The 11890-nt window shown below is 37.5% G+C and overlaps 1 protein-coding gene across 1 annotated transcript in view; it reads left to right on the top strand.

The window, feature by feature from the left end:
• The window catches only part of CSRNP3 (cysteine and serine rich nuclear protein 3), a 96165-nt gene that overhangs the window by 543 nt on the left and 83732 nt on the right, over positions 1-11890 (top strand). The window lies entirely within an intron of this gene.

Raw genomic sequence — 11890 nt, 5'->3', positions numbered from 1 at the left:
AGGCAGGGGCTAACGGCAGGTGCGGCAGGCAGGCGCGAGCCCAACGGCAGGCAGGCGCGGGCCGGGTGGTGTCGAGAGGCTGGCGGGCCGGAGAAGGCGGCGGCCTTCGTAGGCTGCAGAGCGGTTCGGTGTTACCCGGCCTGATGGCACGGGAAGCGCCGCTTACCGGGCTTTCTGCTAACAGTGAAGGGATAGGTGGACGAAAGGGGGAAAGGCGTTCTGTTATTTGTGTTATTTATAACTGGCACCGCAGGACTGATTAATCTAGGCGGTGTGAGTAGGCACAATGTTACTGCCTCAGTGCGGGACCTGCGAGCGCGTTGTTGGGGCTCGTTCAAGACTTGCCGCGTCACGGTCCGTGAAGCCGGCGGGCGAGGCCCTGCCTCGGGGCTCCGCGGCCACAGCTCCCGGCTGCGGGGCCTCGAAGGCCCCCGGACGCGGCTCTGCCTGTCGCGCCCGCCCATGAGGTGGCAGGTGTGTGCCGCGCCGCCCTCTTCGCCGCGCCGGTGGTGGCGATGCGAGGGGAGGTTGGTAGTATCTTGCATAACTATAGCTGTTTCCTGAGACAGCAGAATGAATGAGAAACATGTCGTGGGCTTTCTGTATGTTCTTATGATGTTTCTGGAGAAACTGTGTGCTGCTGCAAGATTGTACTAGTTCTGGCTTAGTTAAAGTTAACTCGAATAGCTGTACTGCTACATTCTTGCCTTTTTTTTGTTCCCCCCCCCCCCCCGGAGGCTTCTATGTGAGAAACTCTTCAGAATCTGTTTAGCACAGCAAACTTCGGAGCAACAAAAGTTGTATGCTTTTTCTTTGCTTGAAACACCTTCTGGTCTAGGTGGACAAGAAAGGCAAACTGTTTTGGAGGAGAGTAGTTGGAGCAGACTAGTAGTGTTAAAAATGCACAAGCTGGTTCAGGATGAAGAAAGTGCTCAGTTTTCTGTATTCTTTCACTCATACAGTGAATTGGTCCACCTGATTTTGAAGTGTGAGATCATTACATTTGGGGATATGCTGAATGATTTTTTTTTAATTAACTTTTTCATTTTTTTGCTGGGTTATTCTTTTATGTTTGTTTCCTGAAATCCTTAGTAATATTTAGGGATTGGAAAGGAATAACTGCGGTATATTGTAATTCTGTTACATCAGTTATTTAATATGGATCAGCTATTGTGAATTGTAATTTCAAAATAAAAACCTCCATAAAGAAGATGTAGGACAAGGTACTGGCTAGTTTGGTACTTGTGACACTGATAGCACGGTAGTAGGAATAGCAGCTCACTCTAACTGCAGACAGATGTTACTCTATAATCACAGAACTGATGTCATCCATTGATCTGTTTGTTCAAAATGGAGAGTGGAGTGAATGAGGCTGAACTGTGGTTTGTTTTCTTTTTTTAAATGGCTAAATTAGGTTGGAGAATTTTCTACAGATGATGGGTAGTGACTGATTTAGAGAAACAATGGGCCAGAGAAAAGGAGAGATGCATGTGCCTGGCAGTGGCAAAGACATCTGCCGAATGTTTATAGGAATCTGAGAAATGCAGAGCATCCTTATTCCTAAAGTAAGGACTCATCAAATATCTGTAACTTCAAGTGAAAGATCATCTGGAAAAATAAATATTTTTCTATGTCTTACTATTTCTAATATATTTAGGTGTTGTTTTGTATTAGTTACTTTCTTACTCCATAGCTGCTCTTCCTCACCAGTCATCTCTGAGGGAAAGAAATTAAAATGTTGGTATTTTTGCTGATTCCAAAAACTTCTCAAATGAGTAATGCCTCATGATTGTAAATAGAACATTTTACTTTGAAAAATACTGCATGCTGAATGGTTTCACTGTGTTGTAAGTTACTTGACTTCCCGAGTCCAATTAAAAAATGTTGACAATTTTTGCAAAGTATTAATAAAGATGCAGGTATCCTCCCCCCTTGGCCACTATCCTCCTGTTTATTTTACAGCTTTTACAGATGAAAAAGTCCTGTTGCAGTTCCCTGATGAAAACAGTCTCCTTTGGAAATGACTTCCACTACTCTGAATATCCTCCATTCTGATTATCTGTCCAAGCATTTCGTGAGACCTGTACAATTTGTGCTAGGGTATGCAGACTAGGTCAAAATGCAGGTGCAGTTAGGTTTTAGGTAGTAGCTGTAAATTCTTCTCCCAATAATCTGCCCAGGGAATGAAGTGAAAAGCTAATCAACACTAATTATTTTCAATAGTAGTACGTTCTGTATAATGTGCTCTCTGATGAACAGGTATTGTTAGCTTAAAAAAAAAAAGCAGAATGTGTTTCCTAATTAAGTTTTGCTGAGCCATCTTAAATGACAAAGCGGTCTGCAGATCCAATTTCCACTTAGTTTCCAAGATATCTTTTCAAAGAAGTTTCTCCTGGCACAATATTTAAATAGTTATGATATTAAAAGACAAATGTATTTATAATATATTGAAACACATACAAAAGCAATTTTTGCGGATATTGTTCTGTGGCATTTAAAAGCTGCTTGTGCCAGGGATCTTCTCAGTATCATTGCTGTATTATAAATTAGTTCATGGCCTAGAAGTCCAATAATTTTAACAGTGTTTGTGTAGTATTTGCAGTGTTATCAAGACGTTTTACATCTATAAGATGATGGGTACTAAAAAGGGTATGTCTGATAATATCATGAATTCTATGTTATTACGTGGATTTTTTTTCCCCCCTCTGTCATCCACACTTCTGGGAATTGTGTATATTCAAGCGGGAATTGCATGACTCTAGGTTAGATACTGATTTTCACTTTGGTTTGAAGTGACAACAGCCTTCTCAAAAGATTTGTCTTTCTATTTTAGTAATCAATTTTTATTTTTTACTACCTAGTGAGAACACAGATACAGAGGCCAAATGGCATTTATAACTAACCTTGAAATATTGGTTTAAACAAATGCTTTATAAATACTGATTTTTATGTAGTATGTCCCATGTGCTCTTCTTTTTTGCATGTATTTTTGGTCAAGTGCCTTACTTCCTTTTTTTTTTTTTTTTTTNTTTTTTTTTTTTGAAAGGTTTGTTTAATGTTCTATGTATAGATGGACTGAGCAATACAAATGGTTAACTAGTGCACATATTGTACCAAGTAGGTCTGGAAAAGACATATATTCAAATTGATGCTACATGGTGTTTAATGCATTCTTAATGCAAATTTTCTTGCCCTATTCTGTAGAAATAATATATGTATGAGCACTTCTTAATGAAAATTTGCTAATATGTGTGGAAGGAAGATTTGGAAGGAAGATTTGAGGAACTGTTTTTGAAAACACTCGAGTATTTCTGATAYGAAAAGCTGGAGTACTGGTAATTTCCCAGCAGACATGTTTCTATTATAGCCTTGCTATGTCATGACTGACTTCTTTTGTAGTTCCCATGGCAACAAGGACTTTAGATCTGCAAAACAGAATGTTGTGTGTGGTTGGGGGAGGTATAAATTTTCTTTGTAACAGAAGAAGTGTTGATCCATGGAAGGAGCTGATCAGGCACCCTGGTGTGTTTTTTTCATTAATAATCTGTGTTCTGCCTATAAGCTTACATGTAAATATGAATTTCTGTTTGACAGAAATAAGATTGCCAGTTCTAACTCTTGTCACAGTGTAAGAGGTGTTGGAAAATGTGAAGGTTTATTGTAGTTTTAGAACGGAAAATACGTTGTCTTCCAGATGGAATCTTGATGAACAGGAGGCCACGTGTGTAAACACTGTATGCATACACCGAAGTAATGAGAGTTAAATTCACTTAGGATTTATATTGTCTTCTACTACTGTTTACTTTGGCTTAATGGACCTGTTTCCAAGATGCATTAATAAAATATTTACTTTTCAAATGGACTTACACCCTTTAACACAAGAATCTCAAATGTTGTATGCAATTCATATGCCAAGATTTGTAATAAGGACAATCTTGTAAGTGTGTTTGCATGCATCTCTTACCTTCCGAGATGAATGCTTTGATTGTTTTATTCAAGATAGTTTACAAAGACAGAGGGTGAAGCCCAGTGTCATTTTACACTTTCTGAATTTGAGCTACATGGTCTGAAGTCACTRTATCTGCAGTAGGATATTGGTAATGTAGGCAGTGGGACACCACTGCTTCCTGTCATGTTCTTTCTCTGAGCCAAATTGTGGATGCATTGCCAAAACTTGCTTCTGAAAGCTATGAGTGGTAAAACCTATTACTACTTTCTTTGTATAATTCCTTTTTGAAAGGAAGGCTTTTAACAACAGCTTTGCATGTCCATTTCTACTGACTTCTTAAAGTGTTTATTACTCTAAGAATAATGATTTTGATAGGGCTGAGTGCCTAAATAGAACTTTCATAATCAGATTTAATAAGTCACCCCTCGTTAAATCATTTTTAACTGAAGTAAGGGCATGAATTCAATATGTAGTTTAGAATTGGAAATGAAACATATGGGATCTGTCCTGAATACAGCGTAGATGTTTTGAACTAAGGACTTATAGGAAACTTGATAGAGGAAGTACCTTTAGTGCATAGGCCACTTTTTTTTTTTTTTTTTTTCCACCTTCCCAGGAAGGAAAGCAAAATATTGCTGGAGCACTTTTTTTTTTCTGAAAAAAAATAAGTTAGTTTCAACTTGTTCTTTTTTTCTTTTTTATTCTATTCTTGTTGTTTCTATTTTTCACTCCTCTGATAACTGGCAACAAAGAAAATGGGAATTTTGCACTGTTACTGAAACAAGTGGCACACAAACACGCTTACTGTATGTTTTGTGACAGCCTCTACAATGAAGAAAAACATCTGTTTGTCATCTGAAAGGTAATATTGAAGTGCATTGAAAACAAATTTGGGAAATAAAGTCTACTCGCAAATCTCTGCAGAGATCAAATACATGCAGTTCTGCTAGCGAAGTAGTGTATGGGATGGGAGTATGGCAGCCTACTACTTAAGTGATAGCTTCATCCAAACACCCATATGTGAAAGATTTTTCACTAGCATGGCCATCTTTACATGTAATAGCTTGAGTGAAAGCAGCAGTTATATACGCATAAGGGAGAGACCAAACTTCACCCTTGCACCCATGCATGCATTCACTGAGCGTATTAAATTATGAGTATGTTGAATAATAGCTTATAACCAGCAGTAATGTGTCATTCAGAATGCTTTACATGATTTTTGTGCGTCCTCATGTTTGGAAATTCAAGAAAATCAGAGTGGGAAGATAAGAATTTTGAAAGTGAGTCTGCAAAGCCTGATAGCATCTGGTAATTTATTGTGTACCCCTCCTCCCTCTGCTACACCAAGAAAACTGATTTCTAGTTTTGCTTGTAGTAATAGGCAATGCATTTGTCCATCTCTCTTTTGGTGAGAGTTTGAGGGGCGGTTGCTGTCTCAGACTTTGTGCTTGAGAAATGCCCCAGGATCAGGAGAAGGGACTCTGTAACTGTACTTAAAGAATAAAAAGAAGAGTTGTGGGTTGCAGTCTCAGATCTTTTCCATTGCATACACAGAGGATGAGGGGCTGGTGAGTCCATGAAAAATTTGATGAATCGGTCAAACAACTAGTTTCTGTAGCTCTGTAGGGACACATTAGAAGAAGAAACAATGTAGAGACATAATCACTGACCCCAGATTGATCTCAGCTGTAAATCCTTCAATTGCAGTCTCCAGTCTTCCTTCAGCATATGTTGTTCACATTTAAGGGCTTTTCAGATCATCTTCATCACCATCTGCTACATAATGGAAACAAAGCAATTTCAGTGTGTGGGGAGCCAAAAGACCTCCTGCCCAGAGAGATGAGGATGTGCAAAAATAAATCTGGTCTCTAAGAACTCTTTTATTGGGTTGATTTCAATGACGTACTCTGCACTAGTTACTATACTGTCATTAYGGATGAAAAACAAAAAGAGGTAATAACTTATTTGTAGGGACATGCCTGGCTTTCAAACAGTTTAGATGCTGTGTACTGTATGTATGCATAAACAGTGTTGCATACAGAGTTCTTTCATGCTTGCATATAAAAAATATTACACATCCTAATGTCTCTTCAGTTAGAATGAGAGAAACATAGTCCATATGTGAAGCATCTTGTCAGTATGAATATAATATTATTTGATAACGTTTGTTCTGCATAGGCAGTTAGAAGGTAAGCAACAGTATTTCTTAACTGAAAGTAATCACTAGGTGTCAGTGCATGATCACACCAAGCTGATGATGTTGCTGAGAAGTTGTGTGAAAACTTTGATCAGTCTCCCTTGTAAATAGATGTTTTAAAGGAAATTGCTACTTTTGCCTTCAGAATATAAGATGGCTTAAATTTAAGAATAAAAGCTCATTAAAAGCAATCAGTTCAATAATATTTTATTTAGGAGTGGTTCTGATAGAAAGGTTGATTTTAAAAAATATCATGCTTTATGCTAAGTGAAGGTATTTTACAGACTTAAAATACTCTGTGTGTTGATCATCATCTAGCATTTTTTATAAGATCTGATGATGGTAAAATGTTGATGTATCTGATGGTTTGATATACTGATCAAACACCTTACATGATGATAGTTCTCATCCTCGGTATGACTAAAATTTCCATTAAGATGAGGAGAAAAAAATCATAGATTTTGTAATGATACATTATCTGTAGCACAAACACATTCACTTGTTCTCAAAACTGTTGTTTCCTGTAATGACTGTAAAAATCAAGTCCATAGTTGTCAATCAAAGTGGAGGACAAACACTGTGAATACAGCTAAAATTGACTAGTTTTATTTAAGCAAATGATTTTGCTCTCTTGCTGTATCTTGTCACTGGAATTACTAGAATGAAATGTGATGTTGTTTATTAGTGTATCTTTTTATGCATGAATTATGTGCATCTCAGCATTAGGCTGTCTTTTTTTCAGCAGATTTAAATTCAGAGTATTTAAAACTAGATTTAAACTAATTTTAGTGAGAGATGATTAGAAGAAGTATCTCTTCAATTCTGCAAAGGGTAGTAAGCATACGTTTAGCATTTTAACTTGCTGCAAAACTATTCTCTTTTGTATATGGAAGTATTCTGTGAGAAATACACAGTAATAGGTTAAAATATAATCTGTCTTTCACTTGATTAATATGAATATTTTAAATGCAGATCACTGGCTTTCTTAGATCTTCCATGTCATACAGAACTCTTCCTATTAGGTTTCAGTCCATGCCACTTAGTGAACAATAAACACACGTTTACACATAACTCTTTACACCTGATCTATTCATAAGTGAGGCCTTAGTTCTACTGTCTTGTATGGTAACAAAGTTGTTAATACTTGTGCCAATAGATGAAAGACAACATTTTTAACTCTGGCTTAACAGTATATTACTGCATATTCAATATGTAGTAGAAATAATGATGTGATCACTTGATGGCTGCCATTTAGTATTTTCCCCTGTTGTTGTAGCTGTAAAAGAGAACCTGTCGTTGGTGTCATCTTTATCTATCTGTACCACTTAACTTTCAGATACTCTTCTATCTGATTGTCGGAGATGGAAGAGTATTTCTGGGTCTCCTGATCTCTGCTTTATGTTGTACAATGAGACTTGTGCATTRCATCTTTTGCTATTGGATGCAGCCTCCTACCTAGCCAGATTTCAAGACAAATTTTGATTCAGCTTGCATACAGAAGGTCCATAAGATACAGGCTTGTAGGGATTAGATAGACCAGTGTCTAACATACACCTGTCCATTATACTGACATACTGAATATAAATGTGTATTAGAGATTTTGAGTGACTTTTCATTGACTTTTTTTGAATTTGTCTCTCTGAATGATAGACGAAAACCCATTCTCGAGCTTCAGTTGCTCATCAATGTCACCAGAATTACTATTGATTCATAACGATGAAAAATAGAGCAGCTTCTGTCACTGTCTTAATTGCTCCTAACTAAGGTTTAACAATCTATGTATAAAAGTATTGATTTTGTTTTTAGTGACAATTTTGAGATTCTTTCAAGACCTCTCTTCAGAAATTGATGCGTCTGAAGAGAGATCTTTGTTCAGTGGCAAATAACATATTTTTCCCCATTTGACATGTCTTACAAAATTTTATTAAAATCAGTGCCAATGCTTTCTGCTGTGCTACTTTTCATTGTCAGCTGTGATGCTCTTTTTGTATGATTCCTGTGAAGTTCATGATTCTGTGATGCATTTTTTTTTGCAGCCCTAATTATATGTTGGAGGTGATTTAAAAAAGCATTTGCAAGTTGGGAAATCAATTTGATGGGTCTCTTAAGCTGCAGTTTATAAAGTAAATACACCGCTGTGTTTTTAGTGTAGCATCCTACTCTTCCATGTGGGTTCTTCATGATGACCTCTAAGGATCAGAATGCTTATTTTAGTCATGTACCTTTGGTGTGTTAGAATGTAGGTGCCTGTTCCTGGCAGGATAATCATAATGCCTAACTTAACCTTGTTTTTTCCTACCCAGTTAATGAAGAAGCATTTACATTTTCAAATCTGTGGCTGGTCATGAGTTTTCTGTTCCACGTTGACAGACTGATCCATCTCCAGTCCAGAGATTATGTAGTCGGATTAGCATAGAAAAATAATTCTTGTCTAAGACGATTAGGGATGTTTTGACTGGGGATACTTTTCACTCACTAGAATAGACAGGTTAGCACAATAGTGTGTCTGAATTTCTGACTTTCTTTGGAGTATGGGCAGTTGTGTACACTGGGAAGCCAAAGCACTGATCTCTCTGCTATGGGTAGACTCTTAATGTAATAGAATATTCTCCTTCACAAATGTTAGATTTTTTTTTTCTTTTACTGTGGTTGAGAGCAGTTGTAAAGAAAGTGAGACTTGATTTACAATTCTTTCCTGAGTCTGCAAGTGTTCAAATCTACACCTGTGTCTTCCAGAAAAGTGCCACAATTGAGAAGCTGTAGAGTAATGCATGAAGCTGGGCTGTGCGGGGAGAGCAGAACTTGTGGGGAAGAACTGGATTAGGAGAGCAAGGAGACTCAACCTGTAGCTGAAATCAGTTGAAATCACTTTTTAAAAAACTTTCTTTGTAAAATAAGAGACATGCACAAAGCTTGCATAGGGTCAGTGTCAAATGTCTGGAGCAAATGAAACTTGGTATTATTTCTGTTCCTTATGGTTTTCCACCTTCCTTTTCTGAACTAGACATTTGTATCTTAAGTCCAGTCTGACTAGTTAAACCCATGAATCTGAATATTCCATGCTTATATTTTGGGGATTTTTTATTATCTTGTAGTGCTACATCTGCAGTGAATTCTAAAAGAACCACTGAAGACTACCAGAAAAAGGAAGAATACTTGCATGTTAAATATTTAATAAGCTTCCAAGAACAGAGATACTATGTGCATGCGCACACACATACATGCATATATGTTATCTAAAATCAAATTTCAAGTGTTTTCTCTAAATGCAGGTTCAGTAGTAATGTCTGTCGGAGTTACTTATCGTGAGCATTCCATGTAAAACATCTGGTTTTGAAATTTGATCTGATGACAGAAATGTAGGTATTTAAGACTGATTTTGTAGGTCTTTTTGGTATAACAGATACACCTATGGTAACAGAGGTGCTGTGGTACTCTCTTAAAACTGGGAAAGGAAATAGTTTTCTGCTTTTTGGCATCCTTTCAGCTGCACAGTGAGCACTGTATTTATTTTCTTCTTCACCATCTTAGAATAGTTTTCTTTTTCTTCCCCCTAAAATAATGTGCTGCTTTTTTTTTTTTTTCTTTTTTTTTTCTTTCTGAAGTGTCAGATCCACTGACCAGTATGGTCACATGTTAGCATCTTCATATGCTGTTTAAAGAGGGGTTGATTTCAAAAGGGGTAAACCAGAACACATTCTGTTAGGCAAAGTCCTCTAGGTTCTGTTAAGCAGTAAATATGGATGAATCCTATTGGAAAGTAATCTGATTCTGCTCTTATGACGCAGTTTAGATTCTCAAACTATATATGTTTTCACTGTGCATTGCATTGTCCATAATTACCAACTTCTCCAACCCCAACAGCCATCCCTTCAGACTTCATTAAATGTAGTCAGTGAAGCCGATTTAAGTTTATGAAGCCAAAATAAGTGTATGACTTCTGCATTTCAATATATTGATACTTCACAGTTCTGGTTTGTTCAGAAACATGGGGAGACTCTGTCATACCTGTCCTATTTGATAGCTTCACTATTTAAATTTTGAGATATTGTAATCCTATGCATGTCAAGAGATTTTTTGGGGGGCTGGAATATGATGGCATCTCTCCACTATTTGTGAGGAATAAACCTCAGTTTTCTATTTGCTTTGCCGTAAATTGTTAGTTTTCTGTGATGGCAAGAGCATTCAAATTAAAGGAATGCGAGCAAGCTTGGCATGGATTTCATAACAAAACGTTAGTGGATCAGTTCTTCAGACCAAGGGAGATTTTCAGGCAGCAGCCCTGAGTGTATACCAAAAAGTCATAAATAGTTCATTCCTCACTTTCTGCTTCTTCTTTTATCAGTGTTCTTTCCACTTGGGAGCATACTGGGACATTTCTTAATACCACTGGATTCTGAGTTGCTGCATGGAATTGGCAGTGGCTGTGAAATTTGTATAATCTTGTTGCTGCTTCACAATACTTGGTACCTGGTTTCCCTTTGGAGAACTTCTTGCAAGTGTCTACTTGGATCCAGAAGTTCTTCCTACTCATCACAATAGCTGCTTTTTAAAATTTTAATTATTTTTTTAAAAACAATTGGTTACTATATTTTGCAGAGAGGAAGGGATGTAACCCATTCTGAATTTAAGGCAGCTAAACCTCAGAATTCAAAAGTTCAAATTCGGAGTTGTCAGTAGCCAATATTATTCCTGGTATAAAGAAAAGAGGTTTGGATTTAATGCATTCAGGACATTGAACATGGTTTCATATAGCAGTAATACCAGTTCAACGATGAATAATCCCAGTCCATAAGTAAGAGGAAATATCACTTCAAATTCCTTCCGTCTTGTACCTCCAGAGCTTCTTAGATCTTTACAATATTTCTCAGATGTGTAGTGGTATCTTTCCCCCTCAGTCCCACCATTTGGATAGTTGGTGGTCTAAGAGAGCAGATCTCTATGTAGCTCATTTTTCATCTTAACAACAAAGACCCTTAAGAAGCTGAACTTTTTACCTTCACAAACTGTCCTAGTCATTGGTGTAACTCTTAAAGCAGTGAGAGCCTTTCTTCCTCTAGACAGGTTCCTGGCCACTTTAAATTCTACAATTGATCTTCCGACTGAGCACTGACAGTGGTTGTCTTTCCTAAGCCACGTGGCCTCTGACACCTAAATAATACTCTATGCCAGACTTCCTCAGCTGCTTCTGGATGTGTTGCACTACTATTTTACTGATAGATCTTTCAGCAGGCAAGTTGCTTCCTCAAGTTGTATAAAAGCATCTCCCAATGTGGCAAGATCCATGCAGTGTTTTCAGGAACCTCTCTCTCAACCCTGGACATAAATACGTGCGTTTATCCTGGAGATTTGGAGATTTTTTTTTTTTTTTTGAATGATCAGCTTGCAAGAAGCCAGTTGCCTCAAGAAGAACAGAACCTGCACATCAGTGTATTAGAACCCAAGTATATTTAGAATGCATACAAAGGACTTATCTCTTATTTCAAATTGTTCCAGTCACGAGACATATAGGATGTAGAACACTGAGAAACAAAATGTAAAAGTCTGTCTACTTTCAGGAGATTTAAGAGATCTAGTGTGTAGAATGACATATCTTCTTAGGATCCTGCTACCAGAAGGATAAAATTCTTATTTCTAGACCGTGTGTAAGAGGTTTGTTCTGATGTCCTACTAACAGGGAGAGCCATTATGCCATTATGCTGCTGGAGTTCTTTTTGCTTCCCATATTAATAGAGGAGATGTTC

The sequence above is a fragment of the Rhea americana genome, unplaced genomic scaffold (assembly GCF_003343005.1).
Source record: "Rhea americana isolate MKP2758 unplaced genomic scaffold, rheAme1 scaffold_124, whole genome shotgun sequence".
NCBI lineage: Eukaryota > Metazoa > Chordata > Aves > Rheiformes > Rheidae > Rhea > Rhea americana.
Note: the sequence above shows the minus strand (reverse complement) of the source record. Positions and strands in the feature narration are given on the sequence as shown.